The 23,653-nt window shown below is 49.6% G+C and overlaps 1 protein-coding gene across 3 annotated transcripts in view; it reads right to left on the reverse strand.

The window, feature by feature from the left end:
• Ssh1 (slingshot protein phosphatase 1) overlaps nt 1-7,221 on the reverse strand; it is a 61,945-nt gene extending 54,724 nt beyond the window's left edge. For 2 of the 3 annotated variants that reach the window (XM_048784992.1, XM_048784993.1), the window contains exon 1: nt 5,026-7,221. The gene's annotated coding sequence lies outside the window, so the exon portion shown is untranslated. Of the gene's footprint in view, nt 1-3,821; nt 3,944-5,025 lie in introns of those variants that run through there. The other variant, XM_048784994.1, reaches the window with a different exon arrangement.
• Nucleotides 7,222-23,653: the final 16,432 nt, after the last annotated feature.

The following is a 23,653-nucleotide window of genomic DNA, read 5'->3' on the forward strand; positions in this document are numbered from 1 at the left end:
AAATAAGTGAAATAAAGGTGTCGTGTCCAACTAAAAAATAAGTATTGGGAAAAAAAAAAGAAGACAACCCTTCGCTGCAGCCCACACTCTGGGACAACACAGCCCATCACCTCCCAGTGCCCTGCCTGGCATACAACCACTTACGTCTGTGCCAAGCAGAGCCGGCTCCTGGGGCGCTGAGGGAGCCAGGAGCCGCGGCCAGCAGGGCCATCTGCTCGCCCGCTCCCACAGCTGACCCCACAGTGAAGGAGCACTGCGTCCAACAGGGTCCTGTGAGGGGCCGCAGCCATCTGCCCAGGCAGAAAGCAGGGCACAGAGGGGGCCCCGGGCTCTACTGCCACATCATCACCTTCCCGGCACGGGAGGGTCAGTTCCTGAGACACTTCCCAGAAGGCCTGCAGAGGAGCTGTCAGGTCCCGGCGCTGACTCCGTGCCGTGCGCATCCCTGACCACATCTCATGAGGACGCGCCTGGCACGGAAGCAGCCGGAAGCAGCCGGCTCCCAGCCAGAGCATCTGGAGGTGGCCCTCTCAGGACCCGATGCAGCCCCAGCAGGGAGGTGGCCGGCAGGGAGGTGGCCTGCTGATTCTTCCACGCTGGGAACTAACACTAAGGAGACACAGGACCCAACCTAACAAATGAGCCCAGAGGCACCGGACTCTCTGGGGGAGCTTCACAGAGGTGCCCGCACCCCGGAGCTGGAGCAGCGCTACCTCTGTTCCCAGACCAGAGCCGGGGCAGAGGGACTCCACGGCTGGCACAGGGGCAGAGCCAGACACAGGCCTGGTGGCTGCGCCCACGCGCTCCCCTCTGCACCTGCTCTTCCTTGGCCTGTAGTAAACTGCAGGGTCCAAAGTCCATGGCTCCCAACCAGTAAATGCTGTGTGCAGGCAGAGCGCCCTCACCGCTGGGACGGGACACACACACACACACACCTGCACCAGGAGGCAGGATGGAAACGGTGCTGCCTGCTTCTGAGGGAAGCCGGACACACCCGAGAGCACCTCTGGCCGCCAGGAGGAAAAGAGGCGCTGGAAAAGGAGGCAGGTGGCCTGGGCAGAGCAGGGCAGCGAGTGCCAACAGCCCTGTCAGACCCCAAAGAGCAAGGTCAAGAGGATGGGGGGGCACAGAGAGAAGTGGGACCCGAGGGTGAGGACACAGGCACACAGGGGTTCCACCAGGGGGGTGACGGGTGGCCCAGCGACACAACAGGGGAGATAAGGGGATCAAGAAGAGGAGGCAGGCGCGCCCAGAAGACCCAGTCCCCAGGATTCAGCAGCGGCCGCCCAGGGTCGAGCCAGTGACTCCTCAGAGGCATGGAGAGATGTGACCACTACAGGTGTCCCTTGGTACCCAGAGGGCACTGGTTCCAGGACACCCTGAGGACACCACAAACTGCAGACGCTCCATCCCAGATATAAAAGGCGTACCAACCCACACAACCTGGGCACTCTGTGCGCTCTGAATCTTCTCTCCTGATCACTTAGGGTCCCCAAGGCAACAGGGACACAATGCAAAAGCTCTACCGCATTGTTCAGGGAACATGGCGAGAAAAATGTTAAAAAGGGAGTCCATCCAGGTTCAGTACAGCCCGCAGCAGCAGCAGCAGTGACAAACCTGGCACTTTATTTTTTCTTGAATATTATAGATACACAGTTGGTTACATCCCAGGATGGAGACCCAGGGACAGGGCACTGACTCTAGGACACACAGAGGGAAGGAAGGAGGAGAGAGGAACCCCGGTGCCCGTGGGTCTCCGGCCACACCCCAGAAGCTAAACAGCAGCAGAGTCCCTCCAGGATCAGATCAGGGACAGAGAATCTGCTGCCCTGACTCCCCTGGCCCCAGGCAAACAGAAACAGCTGGCCACCCTAGACCTCCCTCCCAGACAGGCTGAGAAGGCCTGAGAATGCAAATGAGGACCCCCTGAGTGAGTTTCAGTCAAAGGTTAAAGGGACAGAGGAGGGTCTGGGGGCTGGGAGGACCCACAGGCAGGAGGAGACCTTGGCCTGAAAGGTGGGGCTGGGGGTGAGCTGGCAAAACAGAGAGGAGGGGCCGCCCCATCCCGTGGTCATAATGGCATGCAGGACCTGCTCTGTGCAGGAAGGGGGCCTCAGGCTGGAGGGACTGGGCATCCTGGGAAGCTCCTGCCCTGAGGGTTAGCAGGAGTCCTCGGAGTGGAACCCCAGGGAGACCTGGGACCACCTGGGCGCGCTCAGCCACATTCCCTCAAGTGCAGGTCCAAGAGGGCCAAATGAACAGGACAACTGAACTGGTCTACAGAAAGGTGATGAGGGAAGGTACACACAGGGCCAGAAGCAACAGAAGTGTCATGGTGACCTCCTCTGACCACACTGTCTCACCTCCCCCTGGGAGAAGCCCCTCCAGGGTGGTTTTGAGGATAACTCCCACGCTTTCATAAGGCCCCGTCCAGCTCCCGACCAGGCAGAGGAAGGGGCTCCTTCCTACTGAGAAAGGGCCACATAGACCTCTCCATGTCACCCACTGCCACTTACAGTTCTTAACTCCAAATGCAAAACACAGGCAGCTAACATGACCCCCAGAGAGGTCTAGGTGACAGCTCAAGGTCATCTCCTGAACAAGAGGGGGAGAGGGGGCAGGGGAGGGGAGGGGCCCAGGGGAAGTCGGAGACCCAGCCCTCCCCTCGCCCTCGGTGGCAGCAGCCCCAGCAGCCCCTCTCTCCTCCTCCTCACCACCAGCCTTGGCTTCCTGTTTTCTCCCAGCACAGGGGCCGGTCTCCAGGCCCAGCCCCCACGGAATGCAGCTGTTTCCAGCCTGGGAACCCCCGACCCACCCAGATCCCCAGGGTTCAGAAGCCCATCTGCCCTGGGCTGAGCCTAACACGACAGTGAGCAAAGACCCAGCTCCTGGGTTCTGCAGGCCGCTGTTTCTACCCAGGAAATCTTGACAGAGTGAGCGTCCCCCTTCCTGGACTCAACCCCTGGACACCAGGTTCCTACCGCGTCCCCCTGGGCGGTTAACCAGGAGCATGCCCATTCTCAGGGATGAACTGTTGACTGTCATTTCTGTAGACCGATTTCCTTTTCCAAAGAATGAACCATATCCCTGACAGTGTGTTTACTTTCTTTTTCTTTGAACATTCCAAGGTCTAATTTCAAGATTGGCTCCTTGGTACAAAGAAATACATTATATAATAAAGTGCTGAATCCTCTGTGAACCAAAAAATTCCTAAAGAGAAGGGCTTGCTGGGCACAAAGGTACGCTCCTGTTAATCCCACCTACTCTGGAGGCAGAGGCAGGAGGACTGCAAGTTTGAGGCCAGTCTAACAATTTAGCAAAACCCTGTCTCGAAATAAAAAATAAAAAGGAAGGGCTGGGGATGTAGCTCAGTGCCTCTGGGTTTGATCCTCGTATTGGAAAAAAGAAAAAAAAAAAAAAAAGCAAAAACCACAACAGAGAAAAGACCTTAATTTTTGGCAAAAACAACAACAAAACAAACGGCTCAGGAGGCTGAGGCAGGAGGATCACAAGTTCAAAGCCAGCCTCAGCAACAACGAGGCCCTAAGCAACTAGGGAAACCCTGTCTCTAAATAAAATACAAAACAGGGCTGGGGATATAGCTCAGTGGCCGAGTGCCCCTGAGTTCTATCCCCAGTACCCCCCCCCCAAAAAAAAACCTACAAAAAAAATATCATTGGTAAGTGAGGATGATATCTTAAGGAATTTTTTTTTTTTTTTAAATGAGCACAGATAGCACACACACACACACACAAAAACCACCTCAAGTTAACTATTAACTTAGGGTCTAAATATCTGTTTCAAATGAGTGCTGTGCTTACCTCAAAAGGCTACCTTATCAAAAAGTAGTATGAAAAAAATGAGGGCATATTAAAATAATTGTTTTCTTAAAAAAAAAAAAGAAAAAGAGGAAAAGCCAGATGTGGTGGTACACAGCTGGAGTCCCAGCAACTTGGGAGGCTGAGGCAGAAGGATCACAAGTGGGAGGCCAGCCTTAGCAACTTGATGAGACCCTGTCTCAAAATATAAAAAGGGCTGGGGTTGCAGCTCAGTGGTAAGAGCACTCCTGGATTCAATCCCCAGCACTGCAAAAACAAAACACAAAACAAAACGAAACATCAGAGGAAAAATCTGCAAGAAAGTACATAAAACAGTGCACAACGGTAATGCTAAGCTGATAGAATAATGGTGATTATTTTCCTTCTTTTTCCAAATGCTATTGCGTATTATCAAAGGTGTGTACAGGGCTGGGTACGGTCAGGGGAAGAGCATGGCTCAGAATGCTCAGGGGCCTGGGCTCCAGTTCCAACGACACCCCCTCCCCCACCAAAGCTGTTTACAGTTAAACATGTCTAATTTTTCTGTTTGGGGGTACTGGGAACTGCATTCAGGGGCACTCGGTCACTGAGCCACATGCCCAGCCCTATTTTGTATTTTATTTAGAGACAGGGTCTCACTAAGTTGCTAAGGGCCTCACTACTTTGCTGAGATTGGCTTTGAACTCTCGATCCTCTTGCCTCAGCCTCCTGAGCCACTGGGATTACAGGCATGTGCCACTGCGCCCGGCTTTTTATTTTTATTTTTTTAATATTTATTGTTTAGTTGTAGTTAGCCACAATACCTTTATTTTATTTATTTATTGTTTTATGTGGTGCTGAGGCTCGAACCCAGGGCTCGAACACGCTAGGCAAACGCTCTACCGCTGAGCCACTACCCAGGCCCCAGCTTTGTTTGTGTTTGTTTTCTGAAACAGGGTCTCACTATATTGCTCAAACTGGCCTCAAACTTGTGATCCTCCTGCCTCAGCCTCCACAACAGCTGGGATGGTCACAGGACCATATCTCCATGCCTGGAGATTTTAAAAGCAGTACTTTTATATTTATGTATGCTTTATGAATAATTGTAAAAGCACTAAAAAAAAACTTGGTGTATTCTTTCTAAGGTTTTCTCTTTAAGAAGGGAACAAAAGTATCCCAAACCTGTTTGGAAGAAAGACTGAACAACAAAAACGAAAGGCCTCCTTACCTGAGGTTTAACTTTCGGTCTTCATCGCTGCCAGCCTCCAACTAGGGAGAAAGAAAGAGAATGTCACAGCCAGACAGCACTGTCAACAAGCCTCAGACAGCAGGCTCCGGCCCTCTGCCCTGGTGTCGGGAGAGATAAAGATGTCCAGGAAACCTGGCCACTTGAAACAGCCCTGCCCTTTCCTGGCCAGCCTGGTCTGCTGTTCCCCTGGGGTGATTCCCAGGGAGGAATTTCCAGATTTCTAACTGTATGCCAACCCTCCTGCCACCCACGGCCTGGAGGGCTGAGCCCCGAGGGACCATTTCCCACCTGACAGTCCTTCAGCCCTTAGTGCTCTTCAGACTTGCTCTAGATCTCACCCTGGGTTATTTTATTTCATTTTTGTTTTTGCTGTTGTTTGTTTTTTCTCTTAAAGGGAAGGGGCCGTGTTTAATGGAATCCACTTCCTCTGCCAACCCGGCGACAGCCCTGAGAGGAAGACCATTTAAGAAATCCATTCCAGGCAAGTCTTGGACCGTGGAGGGCAGCCAAGCAGCTGGCCGTTCGTGGGCCTGAGACGATCTTGCTGGTTCTCAAAAAGACTTAAATGTTTAATATGGAAGGTTCCAGGCTGCTGGTTCATTCATATAAATGAAAGGAAGTAATACCCAATATTTTCTAAAAGCGAAAGGCCGAGAGGTGGAACTCCAAAAGTCACTCTGACTGAAGTCCCAATCACTTATTTTTATTTTACTGTTTTCCAGAAATGAGCAGAAATCACGCGTGCCCCCCAAACGCCTCCGCACCCCAGGGACGTACACAGAGGCGCCCAGTGAATGGAGAAGGAAGCCCTGGGGAGGCTGGGTGGCCAGGAGAGGCCCACTGAGGGCAGGACGAGGCAGAGGCCCAGGATGCCAGGAGAAGGCCCAGCGCAGCAGGGGACACACCCCCAACAGGGAGGTGGCAGTTCCAACAAGAATGAGTACACCAAGGATCCCGGAATCCCGAGTGGTGTGGAGATGACGCTCAGCACCATGCAGAGGCGTCCATGTGCTCAGGGTCCCTTCCCCACACTGGAGAAGTGAAACCCGACCACGGGGCTGGGTCCTGCAGAGAAGTACAACAACACTCTGACCCGGTGACTCTCCACGAGGGGACACTGGGCGGCGTCCAGAGGCGTTTGTTGTTGTTGGAGGGTGCTACTGGCATCTAGTGGGTGCAGGAGGGGAAGCTCTGAGCATGGCACAGCACGTGAAGAGCCCCCCGGAACAGAGAACCCCGGGATCCAGGGGTCAGCAGGGCCCAGGCAGAGAAACCCTGGCCGCCCCCCCCCAAAACCACTTGGCAATTTGCTTATGAAAATCGGTCACCTTGAATCTTGGTCAAAAATAACAATGTTATGATCCACTCCTGAAAGCTATTGATTTATCTACTCTCTGCTCTGCCTGTTCCCACAAAGGACCTGAGATAAGCTCATGCATGAGATAATTACAGATTGAAAAAGAAAAGGGAAAAAAAAACTGAGGAGAGAGAGTTGCTCCAGGGCCCAGGGCTGTGATTTCCCTCAGAGTCCCACAGCTGTGTCAGGAAGCTGCTGAGGTGTCTGTGACTCACCCAAGGAGCTGCCCTTTGATGAGTGATAAAGGGACGTGGGGGTACAGACTTCACAGCCACTTGATTCTCAGCCAGCCTCTGAGGCTTTGATGCAAGGCAAGGTGAGGTCGGTTACCCCAGAGAAGCTACAGAGCGTCTTGAAGAGGTGACCCAGTCCTTTCAGAGGACCTGAGGCACAGAGAAGGGAAGTGACCTTAGAAAGGGTAGACCAGAGGCAGAGCCAGTCTGGACCCGGGTCTGCTGACTCCACACACACCTGCCTTCCCTTCCAGCCGGCTTCTGGCCTCACATCTGGAAGACAGCCTCACCCTCCTGAAAACAGGCCAACCTCTGCTCCTCATTGAGCAAAAAAGGCTGCTGATATACTAAAGTCAAATAAAATCCAGCCGAGTTTTATTCTGCTCAACTAGGTCCTTGGTGCTTGGTTTAAAAAAAAAAGACACTTTATATAATAATTTAAAATGGGCCTAGTGGAAAGAAAACAAATGTGCAACCAAACGTGGTACCTGTGTACGACAGTGTTATCAAACACAAAAAAGGAATGAAGTAACCGGGCGAGGTAGCACACACCTGTGATCCCTGCGACTCGGGGCAGGCTGAGGCAGGAGGATAGCAAGATCAAGGCCAGCCTCAGCAACTTAGGCCCTAACTAAGTCACTCAAGGAGATCCTGTTTCAAAATAAAAACTAAAAAGAGACAGGGATGGAGCTCAGAGGTTAAGCACCCCTGGGTTCAATGCTAGGTACCGAAAAGAAAAAAAGGTGATGAAACACCACACAACATGGAGGAACCCTGGCCAAGTGAACAAAGCCGGACACACAGGCCACAGGTCGGATGATTCTAGTTCCATGAAACGTGCAGAACAAACATGGAGAGAAAGCCAATGAGTGGAGACCCACGGTTGGGCAGAATGGGAAGGGGAGGCCGCAGGTCGTGCCCACGGGTTTCTTCCTAGTGATGAAAACGTTCGGGAATTATAGTGGTGATGGTTGCACAATCTTGTGAATATATTAAGATCACTGAACTGTACACTTTAAAATGGTGAATTTGTTAGGTGAACATATCTCAACTAAGAATTAAATTCTAGAAGTGTGTCTAAGACAGGAATAGATTGAGTAGGGTTCAGGAATCAGAAAACGCAGGCTGAGAGGCCCTGTGCAACCCCTTCCTGAAGCCAAGCTCTCCCCTCAGCTCACATATGCGAAAAGAACAGGAGATGAAGTGCACTGTAAAGTACTTTGTAAACTGCCAGACAGAAGTAACAGGAATGATGGACGAGAACAGATCTCTGTGGGGAGCAGCTGCCATAGGCAGCCAAACTTCTCAGTAACAGTAAGCAGCAACCAATGTCCGTTTGCTTCTAATCAGCTCACAGAGGGGGAGTGCTAGAACCTTCTGTCTATACAAGAGATAACTCACTGGCGGCCCTTGGAGAGGAGTGGGCTGTGGAGGCTCAACCTCGCAGCCTCGCTGCACACGTTCCTGCCAAGCTCAGCAAAACCATGCTGAAAAGCTACATCGCAGGAGACAAGGCTGCGAGACCCAGCCGGAGTCCCCTCCCTTCCGTCTCACAGAGACTCACACAGCCAGTCAACTTCCCCCACCGAGAGCCGGCCTGACAACTTCCTGGGCCTTCCCTAAAGAGAGTAAGGGGCTCCTCCTCCAGCTGCTCCTTCTGCAGGCCAACGCTCAGCCCGGCCATGGAGAGGAATTTGGATGAGAGGCCTTTAAAGGGTTCTCTAAGGGAGGGTGGTGGAGACTGGACCCAGAGGGTCAGCCTATTGAAGCTGAAGAGGAGTGACCTGCTCAGAGGCTGGGGCTCCCATCCTGCAGACTCAGGGTGCCAGTTCCCCCATTTGCCCTAGAGCAAGGAATCACACAAATACCCTCAAAAACCCTCCCAGTGCAGCCATCTACCCTCAGCTCGGGGAATGCAGCCACCAAATCCCAGGAGGGGCCGAGGCAGGGGGACACAGGCACATGAACACCCAGCCCTAAATGGCGTGATGAAAGGTGAAAATCCAGTCTCAGCTGCACAGCGCCCAGAGCACTCAGTCACTGTCCCACAGACAGCCAGACCTTAGAGGTGTGCAGTCAGGTTCAAGATCTCACACCTTTGCTTGATCAGGACTGGTGGCCTCGCTCCCACAGCATCACCCCTGCACAGTCCCCAGCCCAGGACCGGGCAGAACGTCACCCACGGACCAAAGTCACCCACAGTCTCACACACACAGAGCCAGGCACACGGGAAAAGGGCCTAGAGCTGCCACGGGTCACAGATCTCAGGACGGGCGACTCGCGCACACCGGGTCCCCGCACAGCTGCCCCCAGGCGGGGGATCACCACACTGGCTCTCCAGGCCAGCTGCTCATGACGGCTGGTCCCGCGGNNNGCGGCCGCGCGGCTCCCTTGCGCCCGCCGCTCTGGCCTGGGGACCTGGTCGCACAATCCCGGGTGGGGAAACTGAGGCCTGGGGACCGCTCAGCCAGGATGCATGGGGGAGAGGCGCTGCAGGGACCAGGAAAGGGACCCCGGGACCCTGCGCCCTGCGCTCCTCCAGCCAGTCTCTGCAGCAATTCGTTGGTTCCTTCATTCATTTGTGAACTATTTCTTGAACCCACTGGGGAGGGTGCCACAGAAAGTGCAGTGGAGTAGGCTGCGCGCCGTCGGAGATCTGACGGGTTCATCGGGTTATTAAGTGCATTTTCAAGATGAGTTTGCTTGGGGTTGACTGTGTAGATCCGAGGTAGCCTGCTTCCCCAGCAAGCCGCAGCCCCTGGGTGGGAGCCTCAGCGGCGTTTTTTAAAAAAGTCTTGTTCTATGGATTCCTTTTATGTGTCCAGAAACCCAGCTAGATCCTTGGAGAGCAAGCGGGTGGGGTGGGAGAAAGCTTCCCCGAGGAAGAGATGTGTCCAAGGCCTGACTGTGCGCGGGCTTAACACGTGGAGGGAGAGGAGACAGCCCGCTGGCAAGGGACCCTGCGGAGCCCCTTCACAAAGACTGGAAACAGGAAGGGGGTTGTCAACCAGAGGCTCAGGCTCCGCTGGGGGAAGAGGAAGGAGTGGTGAGAGTCAAGTCCACTCTTGAAAGATGGCTCTGGCAGAGAATGGACCGTTGGGCAGTGGGCTTCTGTGGTCCTGGGGAGAGCAGTGTGGGGGTGGAGAGAGGGAAAGGGATATGAGGCAGACACCAAGGAAATTGTACTGGTGGACATAATAATGGGAAGCTTCTCTTTCACCCAGAACCCCCCTCCCAACACCACTATGTGTAGTAGGCACACTTCTAAGGCAGGCCTCCAGTTCTGCTCCCCATTGTAGCAAATGGCTCCACCTTGCCCAAACAGAAACCCACTGGGTGTTCCTGATCCATCAAGTCCTCCATAATCCCTGGGCCAAGGCCTCAGCACTGTCCATCTCAGGGGGCTTGTCAATCAGGAATAAAGAGCTGGAGATGTAGCTCAGTGGTCGACTGGCCCTGATTAAATCCCCAGTAGCAGGAAACAAATGAAATACTTTTCGTTCGGAAGCTTTGTCGAGAGTGGGCCACCTTTAGGGAAAAGGGAGTGTTTTGTTGTTTGTGTTACTGGACATGGAACCCAAGGCCTTGTGCAAGCCAGGCCAGCACTCTACCACTGGGCTACACCCCAGCCCAAAGTGCCCCTCACATTAGAGCAGCCAGCACTACACACCTGTCCAGGCTCTTAGTGGACAGATGGCCACATGGATTTAATACTTATTTTAAAAGGTCAAATATAAAGCTGCGTTGTGGACACAGTTCCATAGAAAAGGGACTGTCTTCTCAAATCCAAGCACATTATCAGAAATAGGCATAAGCTTCTGAAACCTCCCCACATCCTCTCCCCGGGGAGCTCTGTCCAAGCATTTGCATGTGACAATGCATGTGGGTTCATTCATGCTTTATTTATTTCTTCTGTGTCTTCTTTATGTTAGTTTTCAAGTTTGAGGGTTAGAGAATCCCCTGGAGAAAACACACCTTAGGCCCCACCCTCCAGGGTTTCTGATTCACTAGGTTGTGGGTAGGACTGGAAAATTTGCAAGTCCAATGATGCTTCTGGTTTGGGGACTACCATTTAAGACCCCTTGCCATGGCCTCCTTACCAAGAAACTCTCGCCCTAGATCTGATCCTGCTATTTGTCCTTGGCCCTAGGTCCTAATGCCCCTGCCCTGGCCCTGCCTGCCTCTCACGGCCTCTGGCTTGGCCCTATCTTTCTGGAGGTGAGCCCCACCCTTTCTCACTTCCTCCTACAGCGAGAAGCTCTCTTTTCTCCCACAGTAAACTCTTGCCCCCAACCCTCCCTGCCCCTCAGTAGAGTTCCTTCCTGGACTTCATAGCCCTTGTCTGCTCTCAGCCAGATCAACAGCTACTCCACCAGCAGGATACATTCATCTCTCTTCCACCACCGTCCCACAGTCCTCACAGATAGAGCAAAACAGAAGGGGATGCCCCCAAAACTCAGTGATCAGAATGAATTAAATTTGGGGTCTCACTAAATTGCTTAGGGCCTTGCTAAGTTGCTGAGGCTGGCTTTGAACTTGCCATCCTCCTGCCTCAAACTTCCGAAATTACAGACGTGTGCCACTGCACCCAGCAGGATAAATAAAGTTTTAATGCAATTTTTTAGGATATAAAAATGAGTGCAAGGGCTGGGGCTGTAGCTCAGCGGCAGAGCTCTTAGCTTGTGTGAGGCACTGGGTGTGATCCTTAGCACCGCATAGAAATAAACAAATAAAGGTATGCTGTCCATATACAACTACAAAAAAAAATTTTTTTAAAAAAGAATGCAAGAAAGTCCATGAGGAACCAAAATTTTTTTTAATTTTTATTTTTTTAGTTGTAGATAGACACAATACCTTTATTTTATTTGTTTTTTATGTGGTGCTGAGAATCAAACCCAGGGCCTTTCACGTGCTAAGCAAGCACTCTACCACTGAGCCACAACCCCAGCACCCTCCCCCCCAATTTTTTTTTTTAATAAAGACAGAATTTCCTTTCACCTCAGTCTCCCATAACAATTTTATTGATTCGTCTTGATTTAAAAGTTTGATCATGCTAAACTCTTCCGTGAAAATAGCCTGTAGCCATGCCCGGTGGCGCATGCCTGTCATCCCCGCAGCTCGGAGGCTGAGGCAGGAGGATCCAAGCCAGCCTCAGCAACTTATCGAGGCCCTCCTCAGCTCAGTGAGACCCAGGCTCTAAATAAAATATAAAAAAAGGCCTGGGATGTGGCTCAGTGGTTAAGCGCCCCTGGGTTCAATCCCTGGTACCAAACAAACAGCCTGCAGCTTGACTCTGGTGACCTATAAGAGATGGGGTGGGAAGGAGAAGTGAAAACCCTCAGACCACAGTCAGTGGAGTCCCAAGGAACCTGCAGAGGAGGAGGCTCTTGCTAGGGGCGGCTCTGGAGCTATTTTACGTCTAGCCCTTCCCAAGGGGCATCATCCTTGTGACCCTTTTTTTACCAATACTTGTGTAATCACATTTGACCTCACCCTTGCAGTCACAGTTCAGTTGTGTAACTATTGAAAGGTGCACAGGGCTGGGTTGTGACTCAGCGGTAGAGCACTCACCTAGCACATGTGAGGCCCTGGGTTCGATCCTCAGCACCACATATAAATAAATAAAATAAAGGTATTGTGTCCAACTACAACTAAAAAATAAATATCGAAAAAAAAAATTGCACGTTGTTGAGTTTGGGTACTCTCAAGTACGGTGGGATGTGGTGTATTCCAGGGACACCTCCTCCAGGAAGTCTTCCCTGGCCCCTGACTGTGTTGGGGCCCCTTGTCTATGCCTTGTGCATCCCTGGGTTGGGCAGTATTAGGTATGTCAGTCACTTCTTGTCAGTTGTGATTCTCATTTCCTGGATGATCCCATTTCATGGGTGAGGGAATGGAGACCAGAGATGGTCACTCATCCAAGTTCACAGAACGAGGGTGTGGTAGAGTTACTATGCAAATCCATGTTGTGCTGCTTTAGAATTCAGGCAAAAGAGTCAGGCACAGTGGTGCAAATCTGCCATCCCAGCTACTCAGGAGTCTGAGGCAGGAGGATGTCAAGTTCAAGGCCAGCCAGGGTGGTTTAGCAAGGCCCTGTCTCAAAATAAAAAATAAAAAAAGTTGGAGATGTAGCTCAGTAGTAGAACATCCCTGGGTTCAATCCCCAGTGCTACGGAAGAATAAAATAATATAAAATAAGAAAAAGTAGAATTCAGGCAAAATGTTATCATCTTTTCCCAGGATGGTTTAGGAAGAGGGAAGGGAAGAGAACTCTAGTTCCTTTTTTTTTAAGTGATGTATTAGTTCTTTTTCTTTATACCTTTATTTATTTATTTATTTATTTATATGTGGTGCTGAGGACCGAACCTGGCGCCTCCCACATGCTAGGCGAGTGCTTTACCGCTGAGCCACGACCCCAGCCCTCTAGTTCCCTTTTTGGAACAAATATTTATAATTCCTTCTTAACTATTCCTTTGGTAATGAAATTCAGAGATAACAAAGCTCTGGTAGGTTGAAACATGTTCTTGTCCCACTCTCTGGACCCTGTGACTCTGTCATCTTCATAGAAAAAGGGATCCTGCAGAGGTGGTCATGTTATTAGAAGTGGTCTGGGTGTGACTCCAAGGGTTCCTGTGTTAGAAGCTTCGTCCCTACTGTAGGAATAGTAGGAGATGGTGGGCCCTTTAAGAGATGGGGCCTAACGGGAGGTCCTTAGGTCATTAAGTGCTCTGCCCTCAGATGGAATGAGTGCTTGTAGGACCCTGGTGAGTTCTCACACGGGGGTTGTTACAAAAGAGCAAGATGCACTCCACAGTCTCCCCCTGGTCACTAACTCCTGCCATGATGCCATCCATCAGAATGTGGTGTGGCCAAGTGCGGCTACATGGGGCCATTCCGTGACTCTGAACCTCCAGAATTGTGAGCTAAATAAATCTCTTCCTTCTGCCTTGTGAAGACGTTCTGTGGCCACGAGCCAAGCCAAGGCACATCCAAGATTGCCAGCAGCTGAGAGAGATGTATGGAATGAATTCTCCGTCTTCCACGGGAGCTAATCCCGCCAACAGCTTGACGAGATATTTTCCCTGTTTCTATGTCTAGTTTCCCTTTCCCTAGGGACACAGTCGTAATGAACTAGGACCCCTGCTAACTATCTCACTTTCCCTTGATCATCGGCAGAGACCCCATTGCCAGGAGTCAGAATGATTTAGGACTTTCAGGCTCTAGAACTGTGAGAGCATAAATATCTGTTGTTTAAGCCACCTGGTTGGTGCCACTTTGTTACAGCAGCCACAGGACACTGATACATGTAATAGGATCATTCCTTTGGCTGCAGAAACTGAGGCTCAGAAGTAGGATTCGAACCTGGGTCAACCAAATTCCAGAGCCCATGCACATGTCCCCCTTTCTAGGCTGAGAGGTGAGTTTGGATGTACCCTTTGTGCAGGGAATAGTTTTCTGAGGACTCAAAGCTTTGCCTATTTGGCTCACAGTGCCCAGGGATGGGTTTGGTGGTCACTACACCAAAGCCTCTGGGTGGGTCAACGGAGACGAGCAACCATGCCACTAAGGGCCCCTGGTTCCTATGCAGAGTAGGCCAAAGCCTTCCTCCCTCTGCTTACCCCCTAATTTAGCCTGGTTTCTGGGGTTTTCCCTAGGAGGGGGAAAGCTCTCTCCCACCTGTGTAGGGGTGTTGTCCTAGGGCTTGGGCTAGACTGTCCTCTGCCTCTAACTTGCTGAGTGACGGCAAGCAGCCTAATGACACTTTCTGGGCTTCAGAATCTCAACTTGCAAGGTGGACTGATTAAATATCCCATAAGAAGGAACTGGGCAGATGTATCTGGGTACATACAAAAGATGGCCCTCCTTGACGACCCTTAATGAGCCACCTCCCACAATAAATAGCACCCACCGCAGAGTCACTATGAACTCACACACAGGACAGGGCCAGACCTCTGAGGCTAATCTGAAACATACTGTGGCTTCCATCTCGCTCTGTCTGAGATCCCTCCTTTTGGGGAAGCCAGGTGTCCACATCATAAGGACACTGAGAAGGTCGTGTGACAAGGAACTGAAACCTCTTGTCAATGACCAGCACTAATCTACCAGCCATATGAATGACCCACCTTGAGAGCAGATCCCAGCCCCAGCAGCTGTTAGAAGAGACCACAGACACAGATCAACCTTGACTGAAAACTTACTAGAGACAGTGAGCAGAATCCACTCGGCTAAGTTGCTCCAGGTTCCAGACCCACAGAAAATGTATGGGATAGGGGGCTGGGGATGTGGCTCAGGCGGTGGCGCGCTTGCCTGGCATGCGTGCCTGGCATGCGTGCGGCCCGGGTTCGATCCTCAGCACCACATACAAACAAAGATGTTGTGTCCACCGAAAACGAAAAAAATGGATATTAAAAAATTCTCTCTCTCTCTGTCTCTATCACTCTCTCTTTAAAAAAAAAAAAAAGAAAAAGAAAATGTATGGGATAGTAAATGCTTTTTTTTTTTTTTAATGGTATCTGGTACTGAGCCCAGAGACGCTTAACCACTGAACCACATCCCCAGCCCTTTTGTTGTTATTTCCAGACAGGTTCTCAATAAGTTGCTTCAGGCCGCTTTAATTTTGGGGGGCTGTCCTCAAACTTGCAATCCTCCTGCCTCGGCCTCTCCCCAGTCACCGGGGCTCTATTGTTTTAAAATGCTAAACTTTAAGTGTAAAAACGCAGGTCAGTAAACAGCATAGGAAAAGAGGATCCCATTTTGGGGAGAAAAACATGAAGAGTTATAAAACTCTAGCAAAGAAAAAGAAGACATATTTGGAGAGAGGGAGAGGCTTTGCTGAGTGGGGAGACTCATTGTCGTAGATTTAGCAATCTCTCTAAAATAAATTAAATGCATTTCCGGTCAAAAATCTCAAACTTTTGTGGGGTGGGTGCCTTTGGACGAGGGATGACTTACTAGTTGACATTTGCTTCTGGTGTCAATCACCATTTCCTCTTAATTGAGCCATAGAAGAAAAGCTCTAGTTATTTGATTTTTTTCATTGATAATTTTTCATCTGATTTTTTTCAAGTGATGTCGATCTCCCATCCCCATACATTTTGCACATGAGATTTCCAATTTCCAGAAAGGATCCACTGAGATCCTGGGGACTCTGCCGGATGGAGCTGGGAGTTGACATCAGGCACACATGACACTTGAGCCTCTCTTATTTCTGTTTGCTTTGACTAAGTCAATTTCTGATCATTAACACTGTTTCTTAAATGTATAAGAGATTTAAGGCTGTCCTTTGATTTTTGGTAACTCATGCAGAACTGGGATTATTGCTACCATGAAATAACAAATTTGGTTTGTAATTTAGTCATGTCATTTGATGTTTTATAGCTGAATAATGTGACCCGTCAATAAATTATACACACACACACACACCATTTTGTGGTACTCTTCACACTGGAATTGGAATTTAAATGCATTTTTGGAAGATTATAAGGAGAGCCTGATCAGTTTAAAGGTGACATTGTAAAATGTGGAAGAATTTTTGCTACTTTTTTTTACAAAAAGAAAATTGAAAGTTCTCTTAGCCTTTCTTTGATTCATGTTTCAGATATAATGTTGTATTGCGTATTTGTGAAGAGCCCACCTTTCCTGAGATAAAGCTCTGTCTCTCACCTTACGCCACATTTGAATGGCTCCAAAATAGGCTAGACTTCAGCTCATTTAAAGTTGTGTTCAAAAGGTTGACTTTCATTGTAAAGATGACTGTGATCTTAAACAGAGGATATCATACATAACTAAGTGAAGGTTCAAGATATAAACGTCATTTTTATTGGTTCATAGCTATTACACAAACTTAATATGTTTCTGCTCTGTTAATTTCATTTTGTATTTTCCTTGTAATCTCTATAACTGCTGCGGTTAGTGCTTTGCAGAGGTACTGCTTCTAAAGGAAAAACAACCTGAGTTAATATGAGCTAATAAGCCATCACCTACAGGACAGATATTATGTAATGCTGACTTCCATACTCCTGATGACCCCAATTAAATGAAAGGGGTAACTGTAAAATTATAGACATTGAAGTTATAACCTGTTACTCCCTCTTTAAGACTGGTGAAACTGGCTTGCTGGTGTTTAAAACCAAAAATTGGCAGACCAAAGTCAAGGAAGTAAAAGGGCCAAGGAAAAAGCAGCCAACATTTTAGCTCTTGCCCTCTAAGGTCAGCCAGCACAAAGAGAATGCCCAGACCCCTTTCTGGACCCGCAACTCTGGTGAGTCACTCCATCTGCTGATCAGGGAGATCAAGAGGACCCTAGAGAACAGGAAGCCAACCAGTGCACATTCTGCAAAAAAGAGGGTCACTGGAGAGGGAAATGTCCCTGATGCTTCCAAGAGGAACCACATATGGTCAGCAGGACCCTGACACATCCTGGCAGAGAGCACCACTGCTAGAGGAAAGCAAAAGGACCCAAGAGGCTTCACATATGTCCCCAAGAAGAATGATCTCTGAAGAATCTCAGCTGACTCTTAAGAGTAGATAGGAACAAGGTCAGTTTTGACCAACTCAGACTTAAATACCTGTCAGGAGAGCATAGTCTGAGCACAGTCCTACGTGGACATTGAAAAGGAAAAGGATTTTTTTAAAATTTAACTTAAGATGTACACTTGTGTCAGCCCTACCAAAAGTAAATAAAGCTGGAGGCTAGAAAGGAAGGGTTTGTGTGTGAGACTGCCTAATAATAATGATCACAAAGAGCTCTAGAGTTCAAGTTTGTCCTGAGTTAATTTGAGTCCAATCACATAGATCTACAAATCTTCCTAACCCCCTACATTGATAAACTTGACCTGTTTTCTACTGGTATGATTATGAGTTACTGTCCTCATGGTTTTTATAGACAGGCTGAAATACTAATTGCATTTGTGCTGTTTACAAGAAAAGTAATGTTTCACTGTCTTATTTATTCTTAGCATGATCCCTGCCCTATGTATGTCTTGTCCAGTCACTGGCCATCTGCCACTGTGGACCTCTGGGCTGCTCTGATGTTGAATGCCCTTAACTGTCCGTGTCTCACCTGCTGGAGAACAAGGACTTTGGGTTGCTTCCCCCAACTTTGACCCCTTTCATCAGGAAGCAGTTTGGAGATGTTGTTGCCCATTTTTTTCCCATAGAAATGGAATGCAGAAATTGACAGTGGGAATGGTAACCGGGGTCCACTTTATGCTTTGACTATAGCCCTTCTGCTCTGTCTTTGTAGCTTATTTTTAAAATGGATATGTTTCTTTCTCTTCCTCTCTCCCCCTCCATAATCTCAGGGAAAACAGGATTACATTTTTTCCCCATCCTAGGCAGATTTATCTGTCCTCGAGCACCCACCCACCATAGGAACAAAGTCATCCAGACTGTGGGGATGGCACGAGGAGATCTCAGAAAGGACTCTCTCCCAAATTAACACGTGAATTACCACTCCAGACAGAGAACACGTGGAATGTAGCCTTTGACTCACCTCTTTAAAAGCTCCCTATTCCTGCTGATGGGCAGGATCACAGCCTCTAAGACAGGAGTCACCTGTGTTCCTTCTTTGCTAGCAAAGCAATGAACTTCCTTTTCCTTTTTCTCAAAACCCTGTCATTGTTAGGATGGACATCAGGGACAAGGACTGAGGTTTCTGCAACATTGCCAAGATGCTGAGGCTAGCTTTGAACTTGTGATCCTCCTGCCTCAGCCTCCTGAGCCACCGGGATTACAGCATGACCCATCGACCCCAGCTTGCAATCTTCTTTATATCTTCTGCATTATATAAACTAACAGAGGGTGCTGTAATACTCAGAAAATTTATAATAAGGCTAATTTCATATGAGAGAGAGAGAGAGAGAGAGAGAGAGAGAGAAAACTTGTGACCTCAACCCCCCTCTCCAACCTGGAGTTCTGATTTCCATAGAGGATTCTCCAAGACTTGGCCCTGGCCTGAGTGTATTTCAGAGCCCCAGGAGGTGAGGAGTTTGTGTTTTTCACCAACCAGCCAGCAAGTGGATCAAAACGGCCTTTGACTGGTCAAATAAACAGAAATTGCTTCCAAAGATCTGGGGCCTCCTGCTGTGATGGTCAATGAACCCTGAACTTGAGGGTGGTAGAGAGGTCTTGCTCTCCCCTGGCTCTCTGAGTGGGCCCCACATCCCTGGGGGACATGGCACACATCCCTTTCTCTATTTGGTTTCTTTCTTTCTTTCTTTCCTTCTTTCTTTCTTTCTTTCTTCTTTCTCTGTCAGTCTCCCTAACTATAAAATGGATGGGTTCAACCATATCAGTATTCCTCACTCTGATAAAGATAAGGGGCCAGGTGCAGATGTGCACACTGAGGCTGAGGCAGGAGGACCTCAAGTTGGAGGCCAGTCTCCACAACTTATTGAAGCCCTAAGCAACTCAGTGAGACTCTGTCTATAAAGTAAACTACAAAAAAGGGCTGGGGAAGTGGCTCAGTGGTTGAGTACCCCTATGTTCAATCCCCACTACAAAAAAAAAAAAAAAAAGAAAGAAAGAAAGGAAGGAAGGAAGGAAAAGAAAAGAAAAGAAAGGGGATATCCGATATCCCGAGGTTTGGGTTGAGATGACAATAAGCATGTCCTAAGTTCATTTTCCCAAATTAAATAACAGTACTGGACATGCTTTTTTGCACTCAGCTCAGGGCTTTCTGAAGCCACAGCCCCCCTCCAGGCCTGCAGCATAGGCACAGGTGACGGAGGCCACTCTACATTCTTGGTTAAGCTCTTGGTCATGGTGACAAAGTGACCCAGCCGTGAACTCTGGCCGTCTGGGGAAGGGACAACAGGTACAATCCTGGGTAATCTATTTGCTGGATCTGACAAGCCTGACCTGGATGGATAGCTGGGCCTCTGCTTCTACACAGTGGGGCTGGGAGCAAGGTCTGTCTGTGTCTCTGTCTCTCTCTCCTTCCTTCTGTCTTTCCCTTCCCTCCTTATTCCTTCCCTCTTTCATTTTGTCAAGTACATTAATCTTAATTTTAAGCATGAAGTCAATACATTTTTGCACGTGCACACACTCCTATAATCAACACCCAGGTTAAGAGACCTGTTTCCAGCATCTCAGAACATTTTCTCCCTCCTCTCTCAGACGTAGCCACTTTCCCACACCCCCTATCATGGTCAGTTGGCTTTTCAAAAAAAAAAAAAAAAAAAAATGGGAATGTACGGTCTGGGCTTTTAGGTGCCTGGCTTCTCCTCCCTGTAAGACTGACACTCATTCTGGTTGTTGTATTTTCTTTTTCATCACTGAGTAATATTCCTCCATGAGACTGTTTGAAAACACCACTGTTTGGCTGATAAACATTTGACTTTGCTTCTGGTTTGAGGTTAGGGATTTGCTTTTTCCATTGCTGGGGATTTAACCCAGGGATGTTCTACCACGGAGTTACATCCCCAGCACTATCAATTTTTTATTTTGAAGAAGGGACTCACTATGTTGCCCAGACTGGCCTCGAACTTCCTTTAATCCTCCTTTCCTAGACTCCCCAGTTGCTAGGATTACAAGCATACACTACTTCGACTGGAAGGAAACATTTTTTTTTTCCCTTGGGAATTCTGCAGATTGAACCCAGAGCCTCACCCACATTAGGCAAGCACTCTACACCTGATCTACATCCCCAGCCCAGGGACATTCTTATACAAGCCTTTTGACCAATCTGTGTCTTCATTCTCTTGGGCATCTATAAAAGAGTGAGATGCCAGTCTTAGGGTAGGAGGATGTTTGGCTTTAGTAAATATTGTGGGCACATTTCTGGTTGTCAGCACTGACGTGGGCATGATAATAACAGCATCTACCTTACAGGGCTGTTTTGAGATTAAATGAGATCAGCCAGATAAGTATATAGAACTGGTACATGGAAATCACAAGACAAGCTGGGCATGGTGGCCCACACCTGTCATCCCAGTGGTTTGGGAGGCTGAGGCAGGAGGATTCCAAGTTCAAAGCCAGCCTCAGGAACCTAGCAAGACCCTTAAGCAATTTAGCAAGAAAGACCTTGTCTCAAAAACTAAAAAGGGCTGGGGATATGGCTCAGCAGTTAAGCACCCTTGGGTTCAATCCTGGTACCAAAAATGTTTTTTTCACAAAATATAATGTGACTAGAAAGTGAGTGGGAAAATATGAAAAAAAATATGGCTAACTTCTGTGAACTTCTAAGTGCTTCAAGATGTATGAGAGGCACGAGGAACTTGGACCAGGATCATTTGTAAAAATAATACATGGTCGGCTGGGGCTGTAGCTCGGTGGTAGAGCGCTGCCTTGTACATGTTAGGCACTGGGTTCGATCCTCAGCACCACGTAAAAACAGATAAATAAAGATATTGTGTCCATCTACCACTAAATAAATCAATAAATAGATAGATTGATAAATGTTTAAAAAATACAATAAGTATCATACATGGCCGGCTGGGGCTGGAGCTCAATGGTAAAGTGCTTGTCTAACAACTGGGAGGCACTGGGTTTGATCCTCAGCACCAGATAAAAATAAACAAATAAAATAAAGGTTTAAAAAATACAAGAACAGCTGGATCCAGGGTCCTAAACAAGGACGTGCACCCGAGGAACTTCCAGATCCGGGGGCCTAAACATGGACGCCTGAAGCATTTCTGGATCCCAGAGCCTAAATATGGACGCCTGAGGAACTTCTGGACCCGGGGGACTTAAACATGGACGTGCACCCGAGGAACCTCTGGATCCGTGGGCCTAAATATGGACGCCTGAGGAACTTCCAGATCCTAGAGCCTAAACATGGACGTGCACCTGAGGCACTTCCGGATGCTTAGGCCTAAACATGGACTTGCGCCCGAGGAACTTCCCGATCCGGGGGCCTAAATATGGACATGCACTCATCGAACTTCTGGATCCTGGGGCTTAAACATGGACGTGTCCCTGAGTTCCAGGGACCTAAACATGGATGCCTGAGGAACTTCCAGATCCCGAGGGCCTAAACATGGACGTGTCCCTGGAACTTCTGGGTCCTTGTGCCTATAAAGGGCAGGGCATGACTCTCAGAAGGGACATGGCCCATGAAGGGGAGCCGAGTATGGGGCCTGTTGGGAGGCCAACTGAGCTGTCACACCCTGAACTTGAATGTGACGGTGGCCTCACTTCCCAGCCTTCCCCTGGGTGTCACTTCCTCCCCTTCCAGGCTGTGCCAGGGAGGAAGTGAGACCAGGGGCAGGGGCCAGACCCTGAGGAGGGACACCATCTTTCTCCTCGCTTAGCCAGGCGCCTGGCCTGGCTGGAGACAGGGACGTCTTGTGACACTGGCTGCCTCCTGCATCCCTGCCCCAGGACCTCAGGGACCACAGGCGAGGACAGTCGTTGATTCTCCCCTGGCCGCTGACCCTTAGCCCCGGGGTCTTCCCAGGGAGAGCTCTGTCTCCCAGAGGGTCAGGGGGCCCCTGTGACCTGCTGCTCCTTACCCACCATCTTCCTGGGCTAGCACAGGTCAGGACACCAGATGCTACTGAGAGTGACATCTCCTAGAAGGGCGGCTGGGGACTTTGCTTCTGTCTCCAGGCCTCGGACACCGGATGATCCCCCCCAGAGACAGAAAATAACCCCACACTGCCCAAGACTTATTTTTAAACTTTGGATTCTGAAATTTTCCTGCTGCCACCTTCTTTGTGATGCCAGTTTTCAACAGAGACAATATTCCAGGGAAAAAAACCAAACCAAACCAAACCAAACATGGAGTCAATCAAACCAAGCTGACACATCTGGTCCTCCAAGAGAAATCTGGATCGGAAGGAGAACAGCCATTCTCAACTGGCGAAATCGTGAAGTTCCCTTGTCCTTATTTTGTGTAAGCAAGATAAATAATCGGATGTTCACTCATCAAATCATTTTTGAGGAGTGCTTGGCTCATAGGAAAACTGATTCTGTTTTATGGAATGAAGTGTTACCTGATTTTAAAATTTAAAATGAAGCCAATTAGGATTGTTAAATGACACTGTCATAATTCTGTTCTTTGATAGCAGAAATAAATAAGCCTTTTTTTTTTTTTAAATACAAGAACAATGATACATGGTGCAGGTGCTGGGGACACAGCTCAGTTGGTAGAGTGCTTGCCTCGCATGGACAAGGCCCTGGGTTCAGTCCCCGGCACCACCACCACCACACACACACACACACACACACACACACACACACGATACATGGTGTTGTAAAAAAACATTCAAATGAGAAGTGAAAGGTGGGCTTTACCCCGTGCATTTTTTTCTTTTACTGTGAAAGAGCAAACACTAGGCGCTGAGTATCCCGCGTGCCTTTTCTCAGTGTCCTCTTCCCCTGTTTTGGGTGCTGCTGGAGGTCAGGAGCCTGGACCACCCCAGCTGGCCGGGGGAGCTCCCCGAGGTCTCGGTGGCCTCTCTCTGTGCCTCAGTCTCGCCCTCTGCGCGTAGAGCAAGGTGCCCGAGGAGCCCTGGGCTCCCCCAGTGCCAGCTCCAGGTCTGGTCTGGGCTGAGGAAGGGCCTGGAGTCCTGCCCCTTGCGTCTCTGGGATACAGAAGCCGAGGACCACGCAGGCTCCCAGCCCAGACAGGCGTCCCCTCAAGTCCCTCCTTAGTGTTGTCTCTCCGGCGTCCCAGAATGGCACTGCGCTGGCCAGCCTGCCCGAGAGCCCCTGTCCTGTGCCTCTGGGACTGCCAAGCTACCACCCCACCCTACAGGCCAGGCTCACAGTGGCCCAGGGAACAACCCTCCTCCCCTCTGCCAGGGTGGCAGCAGGAAGAGAGAGGATGGTCTCCAGCTGGCCCGGAAGACAGAGCTCCCTGTGCCCATCAGTCTTCCAAGAATGCCCCCCACGCACGCCCTCCCCCAGGCCTGTCCACAGGGGCTTGGGATCAGCCAGAAAAGTCAGGGACTTCTGTGAGACTGGGAGTGAGGGAGGCGTGTTCTCCCTGCCGGGCTGGGTCCAGTCCCGCGGAGCAGCGCGGTACTGTGGCCCACCCCTTGCACGGTGTCCCATCCACAGCTCCGGACTT

The sequence above is a fragment of the Marmota marmota genome, unplaced genomic scaffold (assembly GCF_001458135.2).
Source record: "Marmota marmota marmota unplaced genomic scaffold, marMar, whole genome shotgun sequence".
NCBI classification, from domain to species: Eukaryota; Metazoa; Chordata; class Mammalia; order Rodentia; family Sciuridae; genus Marmota; species Marmota marmota.